This window comes from Mustela lutreola, chromosome 2 (assembly GCF_030435805.1).
Source record: "Mustela lutreola isolate mMusLut2 chromosome 2, mMusLut2.pri, whole genome shotgun sequence".
Classification (NCBI taxonomy): Eukaryota; Metazoa; Chordata; class Mammalia; order Carnivora; family Mustelidae; genus Mustela; species Mustela lutreola.
The window spans coordinates 96,870,583-96,890,061 of record NC_081291.1 but is presented as its reverse complement, the minus strand read 5'-3'; the positions used below and the strand labels follow the sequence as shown (position 1 = coordinate 96,890,061).

Here is a 19,479-nt window from a genome sequence, read left to right as displayed (position 1 = left end):
CTCCAGGGCGTGAAGGTGGGGGCTGAGCTTGGATCAATGGCAGAAAAAGTGGTCTGAGCTATTCTGCTGGTGGGATTTTGCTGCTTCCCTCCCAAGGGCACTGTGCTGTCCCGTGTCCCCGCTCACTAGCCACGAGCCAGCCAACCACCCCTTGCCAAAGGTGTGCAGGTGAACGCAGGCTGGAGGGAAAGCCACTGAGGTGGGATCATCAGCTGCCTCAGTGTCCCAAACTTTCCCCCTCTTTCTGTTCGCTGCCTCCCATGATCTCCTTCAGGTTCCACCTTCCTTCTCTCCTCAGCTGAGTTCCCTGAAGGAATTAAGTTCCCCCCACTGTCTGGACCTCCCTTAGCCTCCTCCTATTCCCAGTACTTCCCTTTTAGGGCTTTTCTGACTCCTTGTAGCTGCCCCTTGGTGACAGAGCTCATCTCACTACTGTGGGGGATGGGGTGGTGTAAGTGATGTATCTTCCTACTGGGAGGCTTTGGAAACTGTCTACGACTCTCTCCTAATAGCTTCACCTTTGGCTTTTGTGACAACTCTTGATGGTATTTTCCTATTTATTCCTTGTGGCAGTCATGAAGACGCAGCGCTCAGGTCGCCTTTGAGGAAGGGCTCACTGCCTACATCTCAGGATTCCCTACATCTTTGGGCCAAGGTTTTACTCTTCTCTGGTAGCCCCTGGCCGATGACTTACCACAACTGTGGTAAAAGGGCCAGACATTGCCCTCCAGCGTGGGACTCTGTGGCGAGAATCTTTGCTCTGGAGCTCCCCACAGAGTGGTGGAGGCTTAGTACGGTCTGCATCGATTGGACCCCCTCCCTACCCATCCAATCCCGCTTCTTTCCTTTTCCTTTCATAGCTCTTGCTCCCAGCAAAACATCTGCTCTATCCTGTTTCTGTGTTTGTTTCCTGGAGAGCTCAAGTGACATAGTCCTTATACTCCTTTGTCACCATTACCTTTTTTAAAAAAAATATTTTATTTATTTGAAAGAGAGAGAGCATGAGTAGGGGGGAGGGGTAGAGGGAGAAGCAGACTCCCCACCAAGCAGGGAGCCTGGTGTGGAATTCGATCCCAGGACCCTGGGATCATGACTAGAGCTGTAGACAGATGCCCAACCAAAGGAGCCACTCAGGCACCTGCCATTACTTTTTACCAACTTCTTGAATGATGGTGGTTCAAAGGCATTAGTCTAGGCCCTTTTTTCCTCTCAACTTACCCATTGTTTTGGGGTCATCATTTTATTCTCCTCCATGTCTTTCACTCTCCTCCCAACACTAGTAGAAAAATCTGAATCTCTCAGGTCGTATCTCTCCTCAATCTTTAAGTCTGCATTTATCTGTTCTGCGGCTATCTTGCAGGCATCTCAAACTTAAAAAACAAAACAAAACAAAACAAAAAAACAAAAAACAACCAACAACATTTTTTAATTTATTTGAGAGAGAGGGAGAGTCAGAGAGAGAGCACAAGTGGAGGGGAGGGGCAGAGGCAGAAGCAGACTCCCTACTGATCAGGGAGCCCAATGTGGGGGCTCCATCTCAGGACCCCAGGATCATGACCTAAGCTGAAGGCAAATGCTTAATGACTGAGTCTCGCAGGTACCACTGGCATCTCAAACTTACATGTGCTCATCAACTCCAAACCCTATGCCCTGGCCAAAATAAAAAAAAAAAAAGTCCTCCCATATTTTCTGTCTTAGGAAGCAGCTCCTAAGTGTGGATTCAATCATGGCAGAAGCCTTGCTGCTGTTCTCAATTGCTCTGTTGCTTTGCTGCCCACAGCCCATCACTAGACTCCCAGAGCCTGCTGTACGACTGCTGTTTCCATTCCTGCTGGAGCTGCCTTTGTGCTGCCTGGCATCATTGCAACTGCCTGCTGATGAGTCTCTCTGTCCCGAATCCTACTGCATTCAATCCATCCTTGAACCTGTTGTCAGAGTAATCTTAAGTTACAATTCTGGTATCCTTCCCTTGTTCAGCCCCTTGTAACAGCTTTCCTCCTGCCCCTCCAGATAAATCCAAACATCTCAAAATGATTTTGGGAAGAGGATTTCAAAGAGCAGACCTTGGAACATCAGCGTCAGCCTTACCTGGGGACTTGGTAGAAATGCAAATTCTCAGACCCCAGCTCAGACCTATTGAATCTGAAATTGTGGCCATGGGGCCCAATGATCTATTTAATAAGATCTTCAGGTAAAGCACACTACAGTGTGAGTATCAGTGGCTTAGGAAGTCATCCCCATTTCTAGTTTCCTCATTTCTCTGCATATCCCTTCCGCCTCTGCTTTGATCACACTGAGTAACCTGTCTGCTTAATATGGGACTCCCTCTGCTAAGTCCTGATTCATCTTTAAGAAGTAGTGCCTGTGTCACTTCCTCCAGGGAGCCTTCCCACTTCTCTAGCGAGTTAGGCACCTCCCCTCAGAACTCTCACAGTCCCCTATGCTTTACTCTATCGTAGCCCTTATCTTATTGTGTTAAAATTGCCTTTTTACCAGGCTGCATCTCCCACTAGACGGTGAGCTTGTTCGGAAAAGGATGGTCTTTCATCTCTGACTCTCCAGGACTTGACTCACTGCCAGGCCCAGAAAAGGGGCACAGTAATGATGTCCTGATGGAGGAATATCAAGCTCCAGTCTTTGCTGGGGCTGCTGGGCTGGAGTGCCACTGTCAGCTGCCGGCAGCAGGTGTATTCTGTGTCCTCATGTGCCCGTGGGCATCTGTCCTAAAATAGTGGGACTGGATTTTGATCTCATCCTACTTGTTTCATTTTGGCCCTGGGGATCTGGATGCTGGTGTGTGCTAATTGGATGGTGGCACTGGGTCTGACCGGCCTTGTAAATGTGTGCATAGGCAGTGAGCAGAGCAGAGTTCAAACAGAATCATCCTGGAAATGCTTTGATTTTCCCAGCTAAGCAGTCTGACCCTGTACTCCCAGAAGCTGGGCATAACTCTGCCATGCTGTTGGTGAGGGTCTGCCCTGGGGGTTAGGTCTGCCATGGAAGCCACGGCTGCTGCAGACTGTTTAACCCTGCAAAGACTTAATGTCTCCATCCTTGCAGTGGGCATTACTCACATCAGTCACTTGGTCACCAAATGGCCATGCACAAGGCTTTCTGAAGGAGTGACTTCACTGGTGGGTCCAATTTGAAAGCATAGAGCATTAAGCATGCAGCTTGACACACATCAGTCAGAGTAGGAGGCCAGGGGGGACCCCTGGTCTCCTGAGGCAATCTGGGAGCTCAAAAGAACAACTGTTCAGGAAACTGGGGGATCAGGGAGCCTTTTGAGAATCTAAGGAAATGATGGTTATTCTTCCATCATCTTCTCTCTCAGGAAGAGTTCCCCATAGGTATGTATTTGTTGGTCTCGTTTCAGGTGGTTTGTGAAATCCCCGAGGCTTATCCATTAACCTGTAGGAGACTATGGACCACCCATAAGGAACTCCTGCTCTTCCTTGCTTCTGATCTTTTTGTACCCAAAATCCCATTCTCTGCAAGTCTTGCTCCTGAAGTCCCAGGCAGAATTACTCTCTTCGCAGTGCTCACATGGCCCACCTCCCTTGCTGTACAGCCAAGCACAGTAGGTTATATGACCAAAGTCTCCAGAGTATGTCTGATCCAGGTGCTACCCTGGGGTTCTTGTCTTGGCTTTCCCACTTACTTGTTTTGTAACCTGGTGGACTGATGAAGGAGACATGCCAAGCCCAGCTTTCTTGTTGGTGAAGTAAGCATGATCACAGGCTCTGGCCCACAGGGCAGCTGTGAGAATTCAGTAAGAGCCTGTGTGTCAGGGCCATATACAGAGATGGACACTGAGGGAGAATGCAGGGACTGAGGCTTTTGTTCTCTGTATTTCTGGTGGGTGGCACAGGGTCTGCGTGTAGTAGATGTTCCATTAACATTGGTTAAAGAGGACAAGGAATGACTAGCCTAAGATCGAGATACATCACATCTGAAGGCGTTGGCTAAATGTGACCAGACAGGTGGCATAAGGGGGGAGTGGATTTGCCTTTGGTGTTCCCATCCTGTGTAGTCTCCTGGATTGCCCCCAAATTTGGAAGGTTGGATATTCAACCTCGGACCTGGCAAGTGTGGGTGACATAAGATATGCGGAAGGTGAAGCACAGTCAGATGTTGTTCATGGAGTCAGAACTGGGTTCAAAACCAGCCTCTGACACTCATAGGACTTTCAGCAAACAGTCTTTCCGGGCCTCAGTTTTTCCAAGTGAAATGTGGGACTATCAACATCCATCTCATAAGATTCTTGTGCTGATCAGATTAAGTCAGGTTTATAAAATGTTTAGCACATAGAAGAGACTGGAGAAAGGGAAAGTGTAGTCATTGTAAACTGGAAGTCTGAACAAATGTGAGCTCTGGAAATCATTGTGTCATTGTACATTTTGGGGTTAGGACCAGCCTCGTGCTAGGCACAGAGGCAGGGAGAAATGCTTGATACCAGGCTCTAAGTTGAGACTACTTGAATTCAAATCCCAGCTTTACCACTTACTAGCTGTGTGGTCTTGTGTAAGTCAGTTAACCTCTCTGAGTCCCTGTTTCCTCATCTGTGAAGTGGAAACAGTACTACCTACTGCATAGAGTTGCTTTTATTGTGAAGATCAAGTGAGAGAATGTATCAATTGGATTTAGTGTGGTGTGTGGCACATAACAAGTACTCAGTAAATGGTGTTTTATTACCATTATAGTCTCAGGGAGAGCACGAGAGGCACCCTCACCCTGACCCGTCCCCCAGCCTGGCAGTGGTAGATGTCAGCCTTAGCTTCTTGAGGAAATATTTTGTTTTTGTTCTGTAAGTATGTTTAGACAATGTAATGGCAGCCTGCTGGTGGCCCAGCCTGGGTCCGGCCAGGAGAAAGACCAAGACTCCATATACTTCAGGGGCTATGGAGACCCCAGATGATTCCCAGCAGTATGCCACTTAGAGCTTCCTCTGTTGGAGATGCTCTCTGCTGATTTCCTGGACCACTAGTTTCTCCCCACCTCAGCCCCTGGAATCCCCTCCAGCTGAGGTTTCCAGGAGTGCATCCACACTGTCTTAGGTAGGAGAAGTCCATCTTGGGCTACCTGAGGCGGAGGCCATGCATCCAGCACTCTGTGTAGCCCAGCTCCTCCCGGAGAACCCCCCGGGCCAGGGGAGCCTGCCGAGCTTCCTTCATGTTCATCATCACTTGGAGCTGCACCTTTTCTCTAGGCTGTGTGGGGATGTGCATCACCATGGAAACACTAGAGGTGAAATCACTCAAGTGTTGGCAAGCGGAGTTTCTCTCTGGAGCTTGGAAAAATGGAGAGCAGGCTCACCGTGTCACAGAAAGGAAAGATGGCCTTAAAACAACCCAAACATTCTCAATTCCATTTGGGGACTTTCCCTTTAAATAAAGATTGAACAATAAATGAAAGAGAAATGTTTTCAGCTTCTAGATCGGCGACCCCAGAGAGTCTGCTTGCAATGGACATGCCAATCCTCTCTGGCTTTCCTAATCTGCTGTCTCTGGTAGAGCAGGTTACACACTAGTCTGGAAAGGAAGGGGCGACGTCTCAGAGTTGATATTTTAAACTAATGAGGCTGGAGCCTGGAAGTGTGGATCCCTGGGCCTGTTGGCCATTTCTGGTCAATTGCCCGAGTTTTAGGCCCAGCACATATTTTCTAAATGAGGATGTGATACACTTCTGGAGGCTAACGTCACTGAGGGTGTTTGTTTATCTTGGGCAGGGGGTGGGAGCCATTCCCAAGATAGCTGTGCCCATCCCTGCTCCCAAACCGCCCTGCCCTCAGACTTTGGGGACTCCATACCAGTTCCTGGGAGCTACTGTGGGCAGTGAGAGGACCACAGAGCTCTGATTGCCTGGACTGACTTGGGAGAGGAGAAGCAAGATGTGGGCGATTGCAGGTGGTGCTGGGGGGCAGCTGGGCACTAGGACAGTGCCGGGAGGCTTTGGCTCACTGGGGGGGTCTAAGCATGCCATCGGTTTAGGAGGCTGTCAGTGAGAGAGAGCTGCTTGGATTCTAGCTCAGCCTCTGAGTAACATGACTCTTTTGTGTCTATTTTCTCCTTTGGGTAAAAAGAGCACTGATAATACTTCCTCTCCCTCCAGCAAGGGCAGTTTTGAACACATTGTGTAAAAGCTAGGCTTCATTCATTGTTAGACAAGTATTTGGGGAATGCCTGTCATGTGTCTGGCACTATGCTGGGGCCTGAGGATACAGCCTTCTTGGAAATAGTTACGGACCAGTTATGGATGGCAGAATGAATACATGGTGACGGATAAGACTTTTTTTTAAAAAAAAATTTTTTTTTTTTAGCTAAAGACCAGTGTTTTCAGTAAGTGACTCTACTGTAACAGTTCTAACTTTTCTATTTTTATCAGACACTTTGATCTCTGTGTCAAAGGAGGTTAAGACAGAGTCAGACAGACAGTCAGACACACACACACAAACAAATACACATACACCTCCTAATTGGCTTTGAAACTAAGGTCAGTTTCACTTTGCCAGCTGAAAAGAGACGGGGTGATTGGAATGTAATGTAATCTCTTTCATTCTGTGCTATTGAGATTACCCTTAACTTCTCTGTGCCTTGGTTTCTTTGTATTAAAGTCAGTCAGAACAGTTAGATTATCCTGTGTGTCAGAGGTCCTAACGTAGGAAGAGCCAAAGCTTGGAGCTGTTGTCCTGTGGGGTCAGGGATACCTCTCCTGGTGTCTGATTCAGGGCACACAGCTCCAGGGGGTATCACTTACCTTGATTAGATCGTGGATGGTGCTTCTGGGGCTGTGACAACAGAGCGATGATGGACAGGAGCCAACAGGGAGAATGAGCAAGACTCAGGGAGATATGACCACTCCCTTTGGGAGGCTTCGAGAAAAGCCTTTGAAGAGAGGTCTGACATGCTACCATTTTGCAGGTGGGGGCTATTCGTCTACAGTCTTGGGGACCAACTTGTAAAATGGCCATCTGTATGATTCAGTATGAGTGGGGCCCTGGGCCATATGGGATTGCCATGTGGAATATAGTTCTCAGGAGGATTATTGTTTTAGAAAAGGACACTTGTTTCCTTATGGAGGGCCTCAGGGAGATAGGCCAAATATGAGAGGCAAAAATATGAGAGAACCAGAAATAACATGTGAACTCTACCTCCACTGAGCTATTGCTCTCTCTCTGCTTCTAGCAGAGACTGACAAAGACTCAGCTGCACTATTTCTTTTCTTCCTGGGCACACACCTCGATTGCATTTCCCAGCCTCCCTGGCAGTTAAGTGTAACTATGGGACTGAGTTCCTGCAAAAGGAATGTGAGCCGAAGTGATGTGTGCCATTTCCAGGCCTGGCAAAAAAAACATTGAGTATAGTCTCCATGATCTTTCCCTTTCTGCTGGCTAGATATAGATGAGTGTGGTGACCTTAGAAGACATGTGTTGAAGGCAGAGGAGGCACGAGATGGAAATAGCCAGGGTCCCCATATCACCACTCAAAGGAGAACTGCTTGTCAGCTGGCATCATCCATTTAGGACTTTACCTAAGTAAGAATTAGGTCTATCCGGTCTGAGCCATCATCCATGTTTGGGCTTGTTTGTTGCAGTGGCAAGCAGTTAGCACTGGGTTTTCCCCAGTTAGATTTGACTATCCAGAACTGGGAGTCTACTTCTAGTCCAGTCAGGTGTGGTAAAAAGATCACATAGAACAACCCATGGTTATCTCTATGTAGGAAATGGCCTAAGACTTCTCTCAACAGAGGCTTCCACAGGGAGGTTTTTCTTGGAATGGGACTGTGAGCATGGCAGCTATCTTGACTTGCTGCCTAATGCTCCTAGGAAAAGAAATGACAGAACACTAGGAAACCAAAATCTACCATCTAGTAACCTTCCCTCTTGTTCTCAACAATAGTTTACCCCATCATCTGTCGTCGTTTCCATGGATTCTCTTCTGACTTTGCTCCTTTAATGGCATGGTTCTTAAAGCATGGGCTTTGGAATTACACAGACATCAGCTCAAATCCAACAATCTCCATATACCAGTCTTGGGATCATGCACACATTCTCCCTGAATCCCAGTCTCATCAGCAGTAAACTGGATATTTAGGCACTTCTAGGGATGTTGTGAGTCCTGAATGAGATCTTGTATCCGAAGCACCCAACATTGTGCCCAGCTGTGATTCTATTGTGTTTGATATTGTGATTTCAGACCTTTCATTATCCTGATTAGTGGCTCTGAACATGTTGAAGCTGGTTCTAATCCCATGGAACTTGAATCTGAATATTCTGAATATTCTTGAATCTGAATACTGAATCTGGTATTGGACTGACAGCAGTAGAGGGGCCCATTGTTTCCTGTCATGTGGGTACCATATTTGTACTCCTTCCCACAGGTCAGCAGGTCCGTTGAGTCATTGGTCATGGAGATGGTCCTCAGCTCACCTTCAGACCATCAGGACAGTGACATTGTATTAACACACCGAGATCCACTTAAGACATCACTCTCCGGGACGCCTGGGTGGCTCAGTTGGTTAAGCAGCTGCCTTCGGCTCAGGTCATGATCCCAGCGTCCTGGGATGGAGTCCCACATCGGGATCCTTGCTCTGCAGGGAGCTTGCTTCACCCTCTGACTCTGCCTTCCACTCTGTCTGCCTGTGCTCACTCTCGCTCGCTCTCTCTCTGACAAATAAATAAATAAAATCTTAAAAAAAAAAAAAAAAAGACATCACTCTCCAATGTCAAGGTGATCTGACTATGACATCTGTCATCCCAGTGACCACCGGGGTTGATTGGGTTGATGTGTTAGGCTAGGCAAGTGGCCTCTTCCTCCCTCACCACCTCACATGCCTCCCTCTTGAAGCTGTGTGCTCGTTCAAAGAGGAAGGACTTCCCTGGTGGAGGAGGACTATTCTTTGTTCAAGGGCATAGGAGTAGCTGTGCTCCCTTGCTAGACCCTCCGAACAAACTCTCAGGGTCCATTTGTAGGAGAACATAGGACTCTATTTTATTATTATTTAAAAAAAGACATCACTCATTGTTTTGGATTTTGATGTCTCAGGGAAGCTGCCATGGCACTGACAGTTTCGAGGTGTTTTGGGGAGCCTGCCTGGCATATTCTAAAGGATCCTTGAAAGGATTTTGTAGAACAATATTCCTTAACTTTCTCGGATCATGGGTCTCCTGGAGAATTTGACAGTCCTGGATCTTCTCTCTAGACATATACCCACGTGCACATAGATACTGTTTTATGTGATATTTGGGAGGCCTCCAAGGAGAGGCAGCGCTTGGCTGCCAAGCTTGGTTGGGAACATGCCCGCCACTTTGGGGGAACTGTGAACTCTTCCTGGTGAGGGAGCTCCAAGCGACCGCCCCTCTAGTGACCTTAGCAAAGTGGGAACGGTCCAAGCGCTCTTCTCATCAAGATCCAATCAGCTGTGTGAAACCTCAGAGGGACCCTCTCCAAGTCCTCCTAGGCACCTCAGTCTGAACCATCCTACGGGTTCTGAACGTTAATCAGTGTCATCAGGAGTCTGCTGCAGTTCTGTGCTACTTAATTGGTTCTTTGGAGGAAAGTGAGTCACCGTCTAGGAGAGTAGGCTGCGGGGCAGGAACACACAGAGGGAAAGGAAAATGAAACTGCACATGGAAAAGATCAAGTGTGCCCTTACTGCTTCTCTGAGACTGCAACCTGAGAGGAGGCTGCTTTTGCTGATGGGGTTTAGAGAGGTTTTCAGAAGCGCAGAGACAAAGGAGGCCGCCTGCTCCTCCCTGTCTTTGTTTCTCTCCCTCTAGTTCTGCATGTGGAGCCACATCTAGTGGAGGGGGAGGGGGACAGGTTATCTGCTTGACTGTCAGAGCTGATCACTGCTGACCTTATCAAAACAAAATCAATGCGCTCTCCTCCCAGCAGCCCAGAAAAACCACAAAGAATTTGAACCAAAGCAATTTGAAGAGCAGAATTGCAGGAAGCAGAAGACGGCCTGTAAACTGTCGGGTCTCGGAATCCTCCCCTGCCCTTCGTCAGAGTCAGGTGAGAGCAGCAGCCTCGCTAGAAATCCCAGGCAGAATGGGCCCCCCGATGAAGGAAGAAATCCAGAGCAGCCTTTGTGAACCAGGCCCTCTGGGCTGGCTGGCTCTCTGTGCTAGAGAGGAGGTAGAGAGTACCCTGTGGGGAGGGTACCCCTTGGTACCCCTGGCATGGGAAGGGAGGCCTGTGGGGCTGCGGTCTAGAACCCAGGGCAGTGAACTCAGCCCTCCCCAGGACCTTTCTGCAGGCCCTTGGGAAGATCCTCCTGGCCAGGCCCTGGAGTAGAGGTCTCCAGGCCCCTCCTGTACCCTTGGAGAAGTCCTGCTGTGGCACTGACTTAGTGGCAAGAGGCCTTCATGATGCCACCACCTCTCTCCTCCTCTTGTTTATTCGTCCCTCTTTATTTTTTCTCCAGACATGCTTTCTATCCCCTTTCTCTACTTTCCCTCTCCCCAGCCTCTCTACCCCCCAAGGAGGGAGAAGATCAGAAAGAAGGAATGAAAGAGAGAACCATTGTGGGTGGAAAAGGAAAAAGGAGTTAGATGAGGTCACCTGGTGCCTAGCAGAAGTGTCTGCCTTCCCACAGAAGACATGGTCTCCCTCTGTGCCTGGTTTTGGATTGGGGTTAGGGGGGCCCAGATCCTTCTCAACATCTGAGGCTATTCTCTGGGGTTCGTGGGACCTGAACTAGATGTCTTCCATCTGTTCTCTGGCCTTCTTGGCCCTTCTGAAAACAAACCAGTGTCTTAAATATATTCCTTCAAGATGTCAACTCCCTAAATGTGTCTCCATCTCCATTGAGGTCCATTCCTTCCCCCTCAGAGCTCATGGCGGTTGGCACCAGCATGGCTCAGCTGCCCGAAATTGGCAGAGCCCTCAGGCATCCTCATCCTACTTGACCGTAATTTCCCAGTTGATCTTTCTCCCTCAGTCTACTGGAGTGCTGTGACTGGTCTGCTTCATCCTTGTGTCCCCAGAGCCTATCCCATAAGATGGACTGTGTGGAGCTCAGGGACTGGCATTTCTGCTTATTATGAAGGCAAGCCAATCTCAACCAGAGTGTACACTGACCCCCACATGGAGATATCATGGTCAGTCCTTGTGTGGCTTCATAGCTTTGCTGTGGAGCAAGAACATGGTCAACTGAGCTGACCACTTCACTGGCCTCCTTATACTCATGCACTGCCATGCCTTTGAATGTCCGGTGCCCTCTGCCTAGAATGCATCTCTCCCCAGGCAGAATTAACTGACCTCTTTTCTGAATTCCCTAAGGACTTTGGACTCAGGTGTTTTTGTTGTTGTTTTATAGCACTGATTACATTGTGCTTTATTGGTTGTTTGCATGGCTGTCTCCTCTGATGCAGGCATTCATCTACCCCAAGATTACTTGTCAAGCATTTTTTTCAGGTGTGGGGACAAGATGGACAGTGGAGGCCCTCGTGGAGCCAAGTGGGAGGACAGTTGGCCCAGACAATGCCAGGCATGGAGTAGGTTCACATCAAAAGTTCATGGAATGGAGTTGGAGGTATGATATCCAGAGACGCTAAGCAGGGCAGGGGGCCAGAGACAGGAGATGGAGACACACTAAGGAAGCTGTTTTCTGTTTGTTATCACTCAGAGAGTCTAGAACTGGGAGGGGAGAAAAGTGAGCAGACACAAAGAAATCCTGTGGGCTGCAGGGGCTGAGGCAGAAGGGGCAGCAGGTTTGGTGCCGCAAGGACAGTGTTAATGAGCAGACTGCCATCCGTGGGGCTCATCCTGAAGTGGGGCAGCAAGTGTTCTGCCAGATGTTTATATCTGCCATCACTACGGATGGACCCAGGTCAGGAGATGCTGGGGGAGGGGCGTGTTTTCGGGAAAGTATGCAAGGGAGCAGCAGTAGCAGGTGGGCTCCAGTGTTGATAATATTGAGAACAGTGTAATACACCTGATTTTTAAAAATCCCATGTGTAAATGGAGGGAAGGAGCAAAGATAAGCATCACAGACTTGTGTTCTCCCTTGTAGGAAAGGAGAAAGTGAGGTGGAGGGCAGAAGGGAGGGGTACCCTGGGCCCCTGGGGTCACCAGTGTGCAGAATCCTTGCCTATGGCGGGCACCAGCATGAGGTTTCTATTTCCCTGTGCGGCTCAACACACATCAGCGGCAGGTGAGACCACCAGCATGCCAGCTGTCAGGATTTCCCCTGCAGCTGGGAACCAGCCCCCATGGAGCAAGAGGAACTCGAGGAGCGCCGGGGCCTGATCTTTCTTCCCAGTGAGTCCCTTCCCATCTAAGTGAGCTTCCTTGGCCTGGGCATCGAGGGAAATTCCCCATGCCCCCGAACCTCATCAACCCTTGGGCAGGGAGCAGGAACCAACACGGCAGCACCAGCCACAGATGGCCACAGCTTCTAAATAAGCATTTCATTAGTCTGGAACCCAGGGACAACTTGGTTCAAGTTATAGGGAAAAATAAACTAGTAAGGGGAGCCGGATTTTAAATCCTGCTAGTTATGTTCAGCACGTCCATAAAAATAAGCAGAGCTCTCTTTTTAAAGGGGCCACTGTTAATTAGCCGCGGCGCCCATTCGAGCATTTTGTCTAGTTATAACGTGGTTATGCCATCCTGGGGAAGAGGCTTACGGTTCCACATATCCTTTTTATGCCTCTTCCTGTCATGCTGAAATTGGCTCCCTCACTCCGTAACTGTGCTTTATGTACGAGCTGAACGGGAATAACGTTTCTTGTGTTTATACTTGCTGCCTGCCCCTGGAAGGCCAATTATTCCTCATTCCTCCTTCCTGAGGTCGGTGCTCAATTCTGATTGGAGTAGACACTCGATTCCATTTGCACAAGCTGTGTGTTCTATTTCTCTTTTTCTTCCCCCACTAAGTAATGCTTGGGAGTGTGTTTTGTGTCCTCTGGCTAACCCCCTGACGGTGTGCACCCAGTTCTTCACCTTTCCATGGGATTAGCAGGAGTCCTGCTGCCTGCCACCCTGAGCCCAGGCATCCAGTGTCCCCTTATCTCCCCTGACAGCCTTGTCCTGCTCAAGGAAGGGTTTAGACTGTGACTCAGCAGGCCTCCTGAATGCCGTTGTGGAAAGAGCCGTTAACAGGTAACAGGGGAGGTGGGGGCCTTTTGAGACCTGGGTTTGAGTCCCGGCTGCACCACTGATAACCTTGCTGAACCCCATCTGCAGGATGGGGACAAAAGGCTTTGTTGTGGGGAGAAAGGATGGCCACAGAGCTCCCAGGCATCTTCTGCCCTGCTTCCTTTGGTGCTCATCGTCTTGGGCTTACATTTGGTGTGAGACAGGTGGCCTTAAATTTTTTTTAAAAAGCTGAAGGGCCTCTTATTTCTAGCCTGATTCTGAGTGCAGAGATTCCTGGTTTACGAGCAGGTCTGGTTGGTTTGGTTATTCTGAGATGCTCTTGGAAAGGTTCAGGGATCCTCACCTCTCTAACAACCACAGTTGTTTGAACATCGACTGAGTATAGGCTCGCATCTCGCAGTTTGTGGTCTTGGCATCATTTACTCTTTGTCACGGCGCTACGTGGCAGATATTTTCCCCATTGGATAGATAAGGAAACTGAGACTCAGAGAGGTTAATAGTGAGTCTGAGATTTCACATTTGGTAAGTCTGACAGCTGGGTTTCAGGTGGCCTAGTTCACTTCCCATTCTATCTTTCCACCACATGTCACTCTCCCTGTAGAAATCTCAGAATCCAAGCTAAGCAATTCCCTGAAGCAGCACTTTCCATGATGACGGAAAAGTCCTAGCCTGCTCTGTCCAATATGATAACCATTAGCCACTTGAAATGTGGCTAGTGTGACAGAACTGAGTTTTGAGTTTTATTTATTTAAATCTGTCTAAATTTAAATAGTTCGCACAGGTAACAGCTACCGGATTGGACAGTGCAGTGCTAGAGTTCGCATTTTGCTGGCGCAAGTGCTCAAGGATAGAAGGATAGATGCCCCAGGAGCTCAAGAATGGATACCCCACTCAAGTTCCTCCTCCCCTCCCCCACACACGGACACATATGAGGGGCTGTCTTCCCACATAGTCCTGTAGCAGACTGTAGGAGATGTCACCGTCTACTTGTTGTGATATGGCCAGGGCCCTTGGGGCTTTGGTTGGACGAAGGACTGGATGGTTCTCCATCTTGGAATTTCTTTTTCCAGCTTCCCTTGGACGTTTGGTTTCTGAGCTTCAGTTTCAGGCTCTCCAGTTTCCTATTCGGTTCTGTGTATAGCTGGGATTGGCCATCCTGTTAGCCCTCTATAAGTAGATGGTGCTTGGTGCAGAGGTTCTTATCCCATTCTTGGCAATTTGGGCATCACTCTTTTACTTTCTCTTCAAAGTATCTTTTCTCCCCTCATTATAAGAGTAGTGCATGTTGATTATAGAAAATGTAGAAAATACAGGTGCCTGGGTGGCTCAGTCAATTAGATATCTGACTTTGGGGGTCTACTTCTTCCTCTCCCTCTGCTTCTTCTCTCTCTCTCAAATAAATAATTAAAATCTTAAAAAAATAGAAAATGTAGAAAATATAGAAAAAAAAAACCCTAGAAAGCCAGACTAGTATTTAGACATTATCAGTTTTATAATTTGAGGTTTTTTGGGGGACACCTGGGTGGCTCAGTTAGTTAAGTGTCTGCTTTTGGCTCAGGTCATGATCCCAGGGTCCTGAGATCAAGTTTTGCATCAGACTCCTTGCTCAGCAGGGAGCCTGCTTCTCTTCCTGCCTGCCATTCCCTGACCCCACCTCCTGCACTTATGCTCTCTCCCTGACAAATAAACAAATAAATAATATCTTTAAATATATATATATGTGTGTGTGTATGTATATATATATATATAAAATTTGAGATTTTCTCTTCCAGATATGTGTAGTTTTTATATAAGGAAAATACCATTTGTAATATAAATTTTTATTAATTGTTAGATGGTGAATATTTTGTCATGAAATATACTTCAAAAACTTGTTTTAAAACAAGTGTAAAGCATTTTCTTGTGTAAATATAGTTTATTTAACCACCCTCTCAGGGGAACATTTAGGTTATTCCCAATGTTTTGCTATTATAGATAACACTAATGAGCATCCTTACAGCTGATTCAGATAATTCTTTGTATATATCTATAATCAAATCACTAGAGCAGACTCCTAGAATCGCAATTGAGAGGTCAAAGGATGGGTGTTTTAAAGCTCTGGGTGTTGCCAAAATTGTTTCCGGTAAGATTGACCAACTTTTATCCCCATCTATAGGGTATGAGAGTGCCTGGCTGACAGATCAAGTGATCTGAGCAAATGCCTACCTCTCATATTCATTACCGTATTTTTTAAACATTGGAATTAGAAGGTGTGTCACTTACTTTAGCTGTGAAACAATCTACCCTAAACTTAAAACAATCACTTAATTTCATTCACAATTTTGTGGGGACAGGCATCTAGAAAGAGTTTAGCTGGGTGCCTCTCCCATGGGGTTTCTGACGTGGTTACTGTCAGAAGTTGGCTGGAGCTGGAATCATCTGAAGGCTTGATAAGTCTGGAGGTCCAAGATGGCTCACTCACACGGTTGCATTTGGTGCTTGCGGGCTGCCTAGGAGCTCGCCTGGGGTTGCCAGCTGGAGTGCCTACATGTGTTTTCTCTAGCATGATGATCTCATCACGTTAGACTTCTTACGTGGCATCTGGCTTCTCCCAGAGTGAGTGTTCCGAGAGATCCAAGTGGAAGCTGCACAGCCTTGCTTGGTAATCATATAGCATCACTTCTACCATTCTCTGCTAGTTGAAGTAGTCATAAGTTTGTGCAGATTCAAGTGGAGGGGATAGAGTTTCCACCTTTTAATGGGAGAAACATCAAAGACTTGAGGTCATTTTTTAAATACTACCATACAAGATATCTTGCATGTAAGCATGCTTGTGTGGTATCATTGGCGTGTTTACTATTAATGGTACTCAGGTTTTCAAAGGACCTGTGTCCAAGAATGTGCCTAAATGCCATGCTGGGTATGAATGATAGCTGTTAAGGGCCTTGTGTTAGATTAATGTATATGTAAATATGGACAAAGATAAGTAGGCTATGCTTTAGTCAATGTGAACAACAGTCAAGACTCCAGAGTCTGGGATAAAACTCTATCATTGAGCTGAAATTGGCTGGCTGCTCAATTCCAGGCATCTCTGACATCAGGAAGAGGGTTCAGGGAGCCCAGTCAGGAGAAAGACTCAATTTTTGATGCTTCTGCTGGGGAGCAACCTGGGAACCCAGCAGGGATCCTGGCATCTGTGACCAGCTGAGAAGTGGTTAATCCATTGCATTCACATGTCTGCATGGTGGACTCTCATCCTCGGGACTAGGATGGAAGAACAAAAGGTGGTGCATCTGGCTTCCTGTTCTTACCTCTGAATTTTAGTGAATGGGCTTTTGTTTTAGGAGTTTGTATGTCAAGGCCTGATTCAATTGACTTTTGGCAAGGTAGTAAGAAAAGAACAAATCTCAGAGAACCCTGGGAGTTACATGTTTTTTGGGAACTAAGTATAGTTTGGGGCATCCCTGCCATCATCTCACAATAGGGACCACCCTTGACTCTATTGTCTTTGTCTTTACGTGCCCTAATATAGCTTTGTTGCCAATTGGACAGAGGGCCCATCTTCCTCCTTGGGCTCATGGGACAAGGATCTTTTCGCTAAGATGGATGACTGTTTCAGATACTTTGAGTCCATAATTTCCTGAATAGTTCCTCCAGAGTCACCCAGACATCGGTTAGGAATGAAGTTCACATCCTATCAATCACCTTTCATACCCACACAGCATGCAATGGGTCAGTGTGGACCAGGATCTTCTAGGGGTCTTTTCAGAATACATATGGCCAGGTGCCACCCTGGATTTGGGGAGTTCGACATCTAGAGAGTGGGGAAAGGAGATTTGACATGTTTATTTTGAAACAATTCTCTGACAATTAAGATTCCACCCTCCTGGGGCGCCTGGGTGGCTCAGTGGGTTAAGCCTCTTCCTTCAGCTCAGGTCATGATCTCAGGGTCCTGGGATTGAGCCTTGCATTGGGCTCTCTGCCCAGCAGGGAGCCTGCCTCCACCTCTCTCTCTGCCTACCTTTCTGCCTACTTGCGATCTCTCTGTCAAATAAATAAATAAAATCTTAAAAAAAAAAAAAAAAAAGATTCCACCCTCCCCAAAAAACCCTGGTTTACAAGGTGTTTTCTTTTGCATCTGTCGTCTCTGTTGATTCTTGGCCAAAGTCAAGACAGGTGTTAGTACCCCTGTTTCACAGAAAAGGCAACTGAAGCACAGAGAGGTTAAGTGATAATCTCAGAGCTACATTTAACCCCAGAATTTCTGACTGTTCTAGATATAATTCAGCAAGGTCTTTTCTATGAAGATCTCATGGCCACTTCCTTAACTGTGGCATTCCTGGGGTTACTGGTGGGGTGATTGGCAGATGTTTGATTGGTAACTTTATGGGCCATAAGGTCTGGAAAAGGAAGGCTCTGGAGCTTCGACTGAGCCACTTGCTGTGTATACAGGGATACTTCCTATCTGATTAGCCTGCAAGTTTAGGCTGAATCTGGGTTGTGAATGTGACACCATTTCTAGTGGGAATGCCAAGGCCATTAAGGATGCAGGGCACATCTCTAAAAGCAACAGCTAGGCTCCACTCCCCTGAATGTAGGTTAGTGGTGAAAAAAACCCCAACAAAACAAAACTTTACATTTCAAAGTGCAGCTAGGAGAGGGAGCCTGGCCTTCTGCTTGGAAGTGAATCTGGGCAAGAGCCAGCTCTTAAAGACCAGGGTACATTGTTCGAAAAAAGTACAAGGGCTATCTGGAATAAAAGGCTTCATGGTAGCAGGAATGGTAGATGCTACATTATTATCCCCCAATCCTGCAACTATAACTTCTTCACTTGGGAAGAGACAAGTGAAGGTGAGAACTGCATTGCATAACAGTTAAGAGACATTAGAGACTCCAGATCAGGTTCTGTGGTTTATAGCATGGAAGTCAGGCTCTGAGAGAAGAGCCTTATGCACCTAGTGAATAAGTGGCAACAATAGAACTGGATCTTAGGGCTCCTCCTGCCCAATTTGGGCTTGTTCCTTCGTGAACCTTGCAGTAATCCAGAGCTCCAAATACCTGAGACTGGGAGAGAGGGTTACTCTTAATTCAGTCATGTCTTCTCCAGTGCATGGAACCTAGAACTCAAAGCAGAGTCTGGCATTTTCTCACTTCTAATGTGGTAAGTTTTCAGTTTTGAGCTTCTTTTTAGGGCCATCCCATCTCTCCTCCATTGGTGGGAGGCTGAAATGTAAGTTCAAATAGGAGGTCTTACAATTGGCCTGGTGAGTTTTAAGTGCATGGAGAAGTACATAAACCATTTTTTTTTTTTTTTTTTTTTTTTTTTTTTTTGCCACATAGCTGAAATTACCTCTGTAAGGTCACAGTGTTTTTAGTTAGAATATAAAGCAATAAGCTATTATTGGTCACCCATATTTCCAATTTTGTTTTCTTGAAGAGTTTGAATGACCACACAGATCTTCTGATAGGGACCGAGGACAGGTAAGTTTGATGGCTGCAGATAGATTGTGAAAGATGTGAGCAATGAACACTGTCTGGAGAAGATACACTTATCTGGGAGTTTCATGAGCCATCAGAGATAATATAAAGTGAAGGTAAAGAGAGAGAGAAGACCACTAAAGGATGGAAATGGCAGGCAGTATCTGTACCAAAGTCTTCCATTGCCTAGCTCAAAATTTGTTGGGATTCATCCCTGCTGCCATGGGGTTTCGCACCAGGCAACGTAACCACTAGGCTTCTAGGTCAGTGGTAAGAGAATCTGGTTCTCCTTTGGTTGAAGAATACATTTACTGTGTCTGTGTCCTATGAACCTAATATCAAGCCAAGTAACTCTCTAGAAGGATCCTCTGAGGATGGTTGGTGAAGTAACTCCAATTGGACATGTGATGTCCTGAGGGACTGTGTGATCTGCTCCAGGCATTGAGGGGGCATTGAGCCTAAGATCCCTTTGCCTTCACTTCTGTCCCTCTTTAATAACAGACTCAAAAGGTGCCACAGACCACTGTCTTTAGTTAGTGACTGAAACTTGAGGCCTTGGTTTTGGTTTCTAATATCTCTGAATTGGCAGATGTTGGGGCAAGGTAGAGACATCTCACATCTTGCTTGGGTCAAACAATCAGGTGTGCTTGAAGGTGTCTTCACTTGAATAAATATTTCCTGGAAAGGTGCATTATTACCTGGTGAATAAATGAGTGAGAAGAGGAAAAGAAGGAAGGGGAAAATGGCTGTATCTTACAAATTAGATGAGGATAGAATTATTATTATTATTTTTTTTACAGTTCCTTTCCCAGAGGGAGTTCTTGATGGGAGGGATATCCTGCTCAGAGGGAAAGCCCAACCTGTCCACTCATTCTCATGCCTGATTATCTGACACCTTCGATAGAGGCCAACAATA

At 46.9% G+C, this 19,479-nt stretch overlaps 1 long non-coding RNA gene across 1 annotated transcript in view; it reads left to right on the top strand.

Annotated features, from left to right (window-relative positions):
- Nucleotides 1-11,563, top strand: part of LOC131824567 (uncharacterized) — a 48,083-nt gene extending 36,520 nt beyond the window's left edge. Inside the window, exons 2-3 of the long non-coding RNA XR_009350900.1 lie at nucleotides 9,897-10,016; nucleotides 11,421-11,563. This is a non-coding gene — a long non-coding RNA (uncharacterized LOC131824567). The remainder of the gene's footprint in view (nucleotides 1-9,896; nucleotides 10,017-11,420) is intronic.
- The last annotated feature ends 7,916 nt before the right edge of the window (nucleotides 11,564-19,479 follow it).